Source organism: Lycium barbarum, chromosome 11 (genome assembly GCF_019175385.1).
Source record: "Lycium barbarum isolate Lr01 chromosome 11, ASM1917538v2, whole genome shotgun sequence".
NCBI lineage: Eukaryota > Viridiplantae > Streptophyta > Magnoliopsida > Solanales > Solanaceae > Lycium > Lycium barbarum.
This window is the reverse complement of record NC_083347.1, coordinates 107,700,856-107,708,729: the sequence shown is the minus strand read 5'-3', so window position 1 is coordinate 107,708,729 and position 7,874 is coordinate 107,700,856. Positions and strand designations below refer to the sequence as shown.

Sequence of the window (7,874 nt, the reverse complement as noted above, 5' to 3'; positions counted from 1 at the left end):
CAAACAGTCGAGGTCTATCATTTAGAAGCGATGCCGAGAGTTCGGCTAGCAACAAATACCCGCCAAGGATATCGGAGTACAACTTCAACATCAATACCTCGGATCTCGTCTCGGCTATTGGCTGTATCACGGAAGCAAGATGTCCAAGGCCATTGAGGTCAGACCCGGGTCAACGGGACCCGAGTGTGGTGTGTAAATATCATGAAGCCCATGGGCACAAAACTAAAGACTTTCGCCAACTAAGGGAGGAGGTTACTCGCTTATTGAAGAATGGCCACCTTCGAGAATTCTTGAGTGAACGAGCTAAAAGCCACTACAAGGAAAGGGAATCTCACAAACGGGCCGAACCGGTGGAACCTCAACATGTGATCAACATGATAATTGGGGGAACAGACACTCCTCGGGGGCCGGTGATCAAACGAACTAAGGTTTCCGTTGTGCGTGAGAAGCGCAACCGAGATTACGTACCCGAGAGTTCCATCTCCTTCAGCAACGAGGATGCAGAAGGCATCATTCAACCGCACAATGATGCATTAGTAATTTCTATTCTTATTTTCAAATCACAAGTTAAACGTATTTTGATTGACCCAGGTATCTCGGCCAACATCATCCGGTGGAGAGTGGTAGAACAGCTAAGGCTACTCGACCAGATTGTGCCGGTAGCCCGAGTACTCAGTGGGTTCAATATGGCAAGTGAAACCACGAAGGGAGAGATTTCTTTGCCGGTCAACATCGATGGCACCATACAATAGACGGTATTCTATATCATCGAGGGAGATATGAAGTATAATACTTTACTCGACACACTGTGGATTCATAGCATGAGAGAAATACCATCAACGCTACATCAGTTGCTGAAGTTCCCAACCCCGGAGGGGATAAAAACTATCCGAGGTGAACAGCCTGCTGCAAGGGAGATGTTCGCGTTCGAGGAAGCGCCGCTTTTTCCAAAAAAGTCGGATCAAAGAGATGACGAATTAATAGGGGGAAAAGACGCCAAATAGCAATTAAAGGAAACGGGTTCGAAAACAGAATAGGAGGGATCGGATCAGGTTGGTGAAGAGGGCGATTTCGGCGTACCCAGATCATTCGTATTACCGGATGACTCGAATGCAACCAAATCCACCGTGGAGGAGCTGGAACAAGTTATCTTCTTTGAATATCTACCGGATAGAAAGGTATACCTAGGCACGGGGTTAACCTCGGAGCTCAGGAACAAGTTAATTAAATTTCTTCAAGCTAATGCCGATTATTTTGCATGGTCCCATATAGACATGACAGTTGTGCCACCGGAAGTGACAACTCATAAGCTCAGCCTTGATAGGAGATTCCCCCCGGTGAAGCAGAAAAGGAGGCCAATGGCCGATCTAAAACATCCTTTTGTAAAAGATGAGGTAACAAAGCTTTTAAAAATAGGTTCTATCCGGGAGGCAAAGTATCCGGACTGGTTAGCTAACGTAGTGGTTGTGCCAAAGAAAGGTAATAAATTCAGAATGTGTGTTGACTGTAAGGATTTGAATAAAGCATGCCCGAAGGACTCATTTCCGATGCCTCATATCGATCGAATGATCGATGCAACGGCCGGGTATGAGATTTTAAGTTTTCTCAATGCTTACTCCGGATACAACCAAATCCGGATGCACCCAGAGGATCAAGAGAAAACATCCTTTATTACTCGGTACGGGACTTACAGTTACAATGTCATGCCTTTCGGGTTAAAAAATGCTGGAGCGCCTTACCAACGCCTAGTTAATGGAATGTTCGAAGAACAAATGGGGAAAACAATGGAAGTTTATATTGATGACATGGTAGTCAAGTCCCTGGAAACAGAGGACCATTTAAAACATTTGCAGGAAACCTTTGCTGTACTCCGCAAATACAACATGAAGCTTAACCCGGAAAAATGTGCCTTCGGTGTCTGATCTGGCAAATTTTTGGGTTTCATGGTGTTGAACCAAGGAATTGAAATTAACCCCGACAAGATCAAAGCCATCGAGGATATTGAGGTGGTGAATAATGTCAAAGGAGTGCAGAGGCTCACCGGAAGAATAGCGGCACTGAGCCGTTTCATTTCGAGGTCTTTGGACAAAAGTCACCGTTTCTTCTCATTATTGAGGAAGAAGAATGACTTCACCTGAACATCGGAATTCCAAAAATATTTGCAGGAGTTAAAAAGATACTTATCGAGTCCACCTCTGCTGCACACACCGGAGGCAGACGAGCAGTTGTTCCTATACCTTGCCGTATCCGAGGACAGCCATTAAGTCTCAAATCTTGGCCGATTTTGTGGCAGATTTTACCCCGGCCATGATTCTCTAGGACGAAAAAGAATTATTAGTAACCTCGGGAAAGGCTTCGGGTATCTGGTCTCTACACACGGATGGGGCCTCAAACCTAAAAGGTTTCGGGTTGGGCATCGTCCTTAAAACCCCAGCCGGTGATGTCATTAGGCAATCGATTAGAACTGTTAAATTGACTAACAACGAAGCCAAGTATGAGGCTATGATTGCAGGTTTGGAATTGGCTCGGAGTCTGGGGGCCGAAGTAATCGAAGCAAAATGTGCCTCCATCTTGGTCGTTAACCAAGTGAATGGGGTCTTCGAGGTTAATGATGAACGTATACAAAGATATTTAGAGAAAACGCAGGTGGTACTGCACCAGTTTAAAGAGTGGACCATGCAGCATGTACCCAGGGAGCAGAATAACGAAGCCGATGCATTGGGCAATTTAGCCTCTTCAGTTAAAGGGGAGGAAATCAACCCCAGTACCATAGTGCAGTTGATGAATTTAGCGGTAGAAAATGGGCATACCGAGATAAACACGATGGGTCTAACTTGGGATTGGCACAACAAATACATCGACTACTGGCAAGATGGAAGGCTCCTGAGTGACCCAAAAGAATCACGGTCACTAAGGACCAAAGCAACACGGTTCTGCTTAATAGACGGTCAATTGTATCGACGGTCCTTCTTCAGCCCCCTGGACAAGTGTTTGGGTCCCGGAGAAATCGATTATGTGATGAGAGAAGTCCACGAGGGTACCTGCGGTAATCACTCCGGTGCAGAAGCCTTGGTTGGAAAAATTATCAGAGTCGATTACTACTGGAATCGGATGGAGGACGATTCGAAGAATTTTGTCCGGAAATGCATGCCCCGATGATCCATCAGCCCAGGGAGTTGTTACACCTGGTGATATCACCTTGGCCCTTCATGAAGTGGGGAATAGACATTGTTGGTCCTTTGTCATGGGCACCAGGTAAGGCCCGTTTTATTTTATTTATGACTGACTATTTTTCAAAATGGGTTGAAGCGCAGGCCTTCGAAAAGATTAGAAAATGAGGTTATTGACTTCATATGGGACCATATTAGCTGTCGTTTCGGCATCCCGGCCGAAATAACTTGTCATAACGGCCCTCAGGTCATTAGCAGCAAAGTCAATAATTTCCTCGAAGGGTTGAAGATCAAGAAGATTGTATCTACTCCGATCACCCGAGTGCAAACGGACAGGCGAAATCCACGAACAAAACAATAATTCAAAATCTAAGGAAAAGACTCGAAACATCAAAGCATCAATGGAGGGAGGTGCTACCGGAGGTATTATGGGCTTACCGAACTACATCAAAATCAAGCACGGGAGAAACGCCTTTCTCGTTGGTTTACGGGGCCGAAGCTTTGATCCCAGTAGAAGTTGGCGAACCGAGCCTCCGATTCAAATACGCCACTGGTGGATCAAACAAGGAGGCCATGGCCATAAAACTCGACCTCACGGACGAATTACGTGAAAATGCGTTGGTCCATATAGCAGCTCAGAAGCAGGAATGGAGAGGTACTACAACCGGAGGGCTAATTTTTGGCATTTCCAAGTTAGGGACTTGGTGCTTCGGAAAGTTACTTTAAACACCAAGAATCCCAATGACGGGAAATTAGGCCCGAACTGGGAAGGGTCGTACAAGATAACAAGAATAACGGGCAAAGGTCGTACCAGCTGGAATCCATGGACGGACAACAGTTGCGCAATAACTAGAATGTGGCTCATTTAAAGAGATACTACTGCTAAGATATGAATGCCCGCCCTGGCGATCATCTTTATTTAACCTATCTTCTTTTTTGCAGAAGTAAAATATCGAACGGAATTAGGACTGAAAACACGTGTTGCACTCTTTTCCTTAGTTCGATTTTGTATCGAAGTGGGTTTTCCGACAAGGTTTTTAATGAGGTGACAAGTACAACGTGTTACTTTATGAAAACGAGGCAAACTGCCCAGGAATGAAGGATCTACCCCCGAGTGGGGACTTAATAGTGCTTACCCGATCATGCACCTCAGATAAAAACTAGGGGACTATCATACCCATATCGAGGTTTACCCCGAAAAGGTAGAATGAGTTCAACTCACTAAAACAGATGAAGAAACACTGTAAAATGCTATCGTCGAAATTTGCTTCTCATTTTTGTCTAATCCCGGACCTTCTGTTTTAGGTTTCGATGTAAGGACCAAATGATCAAAAATGAATCGTGTCCACTTAGTATTTGCTATGGCAAAAACAGAAGGAAATGGATAAAGTCTTCATATTATGTACGTGCAAATACTTGCAATATAAAGAAAGTTATGAAAAAATCATCTGAGACATGTTTTATTATCAAATACCCTATACCGGGGACTACCGTTGAAATTCAAAATCTTTTTGTTAAATACCCTACACCGGGGACTACCGTCAAAATGCGACAAAGGCAACAAGGTCACGTCGAACCGAGCCAAAATCCTTTAACACCCTCAAATGGGGACTGCCGTATCAAAATTTGACAAGGCAGGGATTCAGGTGTCCGAACCTAATCTGTTACAAGTAAGCGGTCAGAAAACCTCGACCCAAAAATGCTTAACGTGATTCGGAGACGTCTGAATTCACAAAGTACAAACAAGTCCCGCGGGCAAATCACTCGATCAAATCCTCAGACAAAAATGTACCGAATGAATAGAAAAGCCAACACTTAGGCACAGTCCGGAAAAAGAAATGACTCCGAACCTTTGATTATTCCTAATGGGATGAGCGATTAAGGCAAATATCATAACAAGCATTCAGATGAAAGAATGAAGAAACAATCAAAGGGGAAATGCTCATTTCATATATGAAAGGTTTTTTACATTTGAACTTCCACAAGTCAAAAGGCAAAAACAAATCAAAAGGCAAAAACAAAATAAAGGCTAGTGCAGGCCCTGATCTACCCGGTATGGTTGGAGCCGGAGTTCTCGAAAACCGTTCGCCGATGTGGCGTGATTTTACGCCACAATTGATGCTTTTCGGCTATAAGCGTTACTTGTTTTTAAGCAAAGTCTACGTGATTTAATGTGTTTTTTTAGTGTATTTCAGGTATCAAGTGTTTTGATGGCCAAAGTTGAAGAAGTGGAGAAAATAAGAGTCAATGAAGAGGCAGTTTGACGGAGCAATTAGACGGGCCGTAAAAACCTTATACGGACCGTCAAATTGACCGTATAGTGGTCACAGTGAGCAATGATAGACGAACCATTTCTGCGGAAAAATTATACGGACCGTAAAAGTATTTGACGGACCGTCAAATTGACCGTATAGTGGTCACAGTGAGCAATGATCGACGAGCCATTTCTGCGGGACATTTATACGGTCCGTAAAACTGTTGTACGGACCGTCAAATTGTATCGTAAAAAGGCTGTGATATTTGACGAATGAGAGGAAGTAATTTTACGGTCCGTATAACAGTTTTACGGACCGTAAAATGGAACGTAAACCGAGCCCGACGGGCAATTGTGTCTTTTCACTTCTCACGATTTTGGCTCCTATAAATACTTAATTGTAGGGTTCTTGTACGGAGCTTTTGCCTCAGACCTCAGTTTTTATATTTCTTAGCATAAGTATCTATATTTTTGAGCTCTTTTGGAGATTACAAACAATTGCAAGTAATTTCTCAAGTCCATTCAATCAATTGTAAGCTTTATGATTATTATAGTTTCTCATTGTTCTTCTTTCTTTATGAGTAGTTAAATTCCCCTACTAGGGTTGTGAACCCAATGATGGATGTTTTGTGATTGGGTTTCTGATTGATATACACATAATGGATTATTAGGGTTTAGTTATTCTTCATTCTTCATTCATAATTAATGGTTGCAAACATTGATTAAAGCCATAAACCCTAATTTATTTGGGAAAATAATTAGGATTGGTAAGAATAATTAACAAGAACTCAAAGCTTTAAACTTTGTTTAATAAATTCACTTAGGAATAAGAAGAATTTACTTGGCATGATTAATCGTTCTTCATAGTCACTTTCTTATATTTGGGAAAATCATAGAAAGATATAATCTTTATTTATTGAAAAATAGTAGAGATTCACATAGAGATTAAGTGCATTCATATAATGATCCATTACAAGTATATCAAGATCAATACCCATGATCATACACCCTATCTAACGGGGACACAACCTTAGTTTCTTTTACCATAAATTTCCACCAAAGCAATAGTTTAGCAATTAATCATAGAAACAACCAACTTTTACACCAATTATCGGATTAAGACATTAGACCTAGAACTTAGCATCTACGATTTTAGTAACCTTTTCACACCATATTCCCTGTGGGATTCGACCCCAACCTTGTTGGGTTACTATATTTGACAACGTCCGCGTTATACCATTAATAGGTGTAATTTGAGCGTATCAAATTTTGGCGCCGTTGCCGAGGAGTACGGTTTTGAAATTACTAAATTGTGTTTGCTTTGATTAAAGTCTTTTTCTTATTCCATCACACCTTGTTTGCTACTTTGTGTAAATTAGGTGAACATGAATCGACATCAGCAAAATCAACGTGCTGAAAACCAGGGAAATCTGGTGAACAATCAGGCGAATGAATCAGACGATGAGAACATTTTCGCTGAACTTGTTCCGGAGGAGGACTATGCATCTCCTATTGTTCAGCCTCGAGTTGGAGCTGCTACTGTGAAAATTGATTCCTCTCTATACCAGTTGTTGAAACTTGAGGGATACTTCGGGAATTCTACCGAGAATGACCCTTAACGTCATTTGCAAACTTTTGTGGATGTGTGTGCTAATCTCATCCAGAACAATGTTCCACAAGATGCTATTCGGTTGAGGTTATTCAAATATTCCTTAGCTGGAGAGGCAAGAACATGGTTTGAGAAGTTGCCCCAAAATTCGATTACTTCATGGGCAGAGATGGTAGCTGCTTTTCTCACAAAGTGGTACCCCCCTAGCAAAAAGGCTGAAATTCGTGACAAGATATATGAATTTAAGCAGTGACCGAGGGAACAACTATATGAAGCATGGGAGAGATTCAAAGAGTATTTGCAGAGGAGTCTGAATCATGGTTTTCCGGAAAATATATTGATGGAGAAGTTCTACCGAGGGTTAGATCCAGTGACACAGTCAGTGGCTAATAATGCAGCTGATGGTTGTTTCATGAACAAGACCTTTCGACGAGTGGCCACCATACTTAACAAGCTGACCACTCATAATCAAGCTTGGCACTCAAACAATGCTGATGTGGTACCATATGGTAGTGCTATGCTCCAGAATATAGTGAAGGAGAATCAAGACACACAACAAACATTGGCAGAACTTGCAACAAATATTTCCCTGCTGACGAAGAAGTTTGATGAATCGCAAATCAAGAAGGTAAATGTTTGTGAAGATGATGCAATCTTGCCAAAAGGGATGTACCATGCTCAAGATGGTCCGTTCCTTGATGGGCCACCTATGCAGGTTGAAGATGCTAACTATGTTAATAACTCTCAAGGGGGATTTCAAAGACAGAATTACCAAGGTGGCTATCAGATTCAGAATCAATGGAGACCGCAGCAAGGTCAAAGGTTCTTATAACAGCTCTGG

At 42.3% G+C, this 7,874-nt stretch overlaps 1 non-coding gene across 1 annotated transcript; it reads right to left on the bottom strand.

Annotated features, from left to right (window-relative positions):
- Nucleotides 1-7,251: 7,251 nt before the first annotated feature.
- Nucleotides 7,252-7,357, bottom strand: LOC132620641 (small nucleolar RNA R71). The gene has a single exon (XR_009575079.1). It is a non-coding gene; the product is annotated as a small nucleolar RNA R71 (small nucleolar RNA).
- Nucleotides 7,358-7,874: the final 517 nt, after the last annotated feature.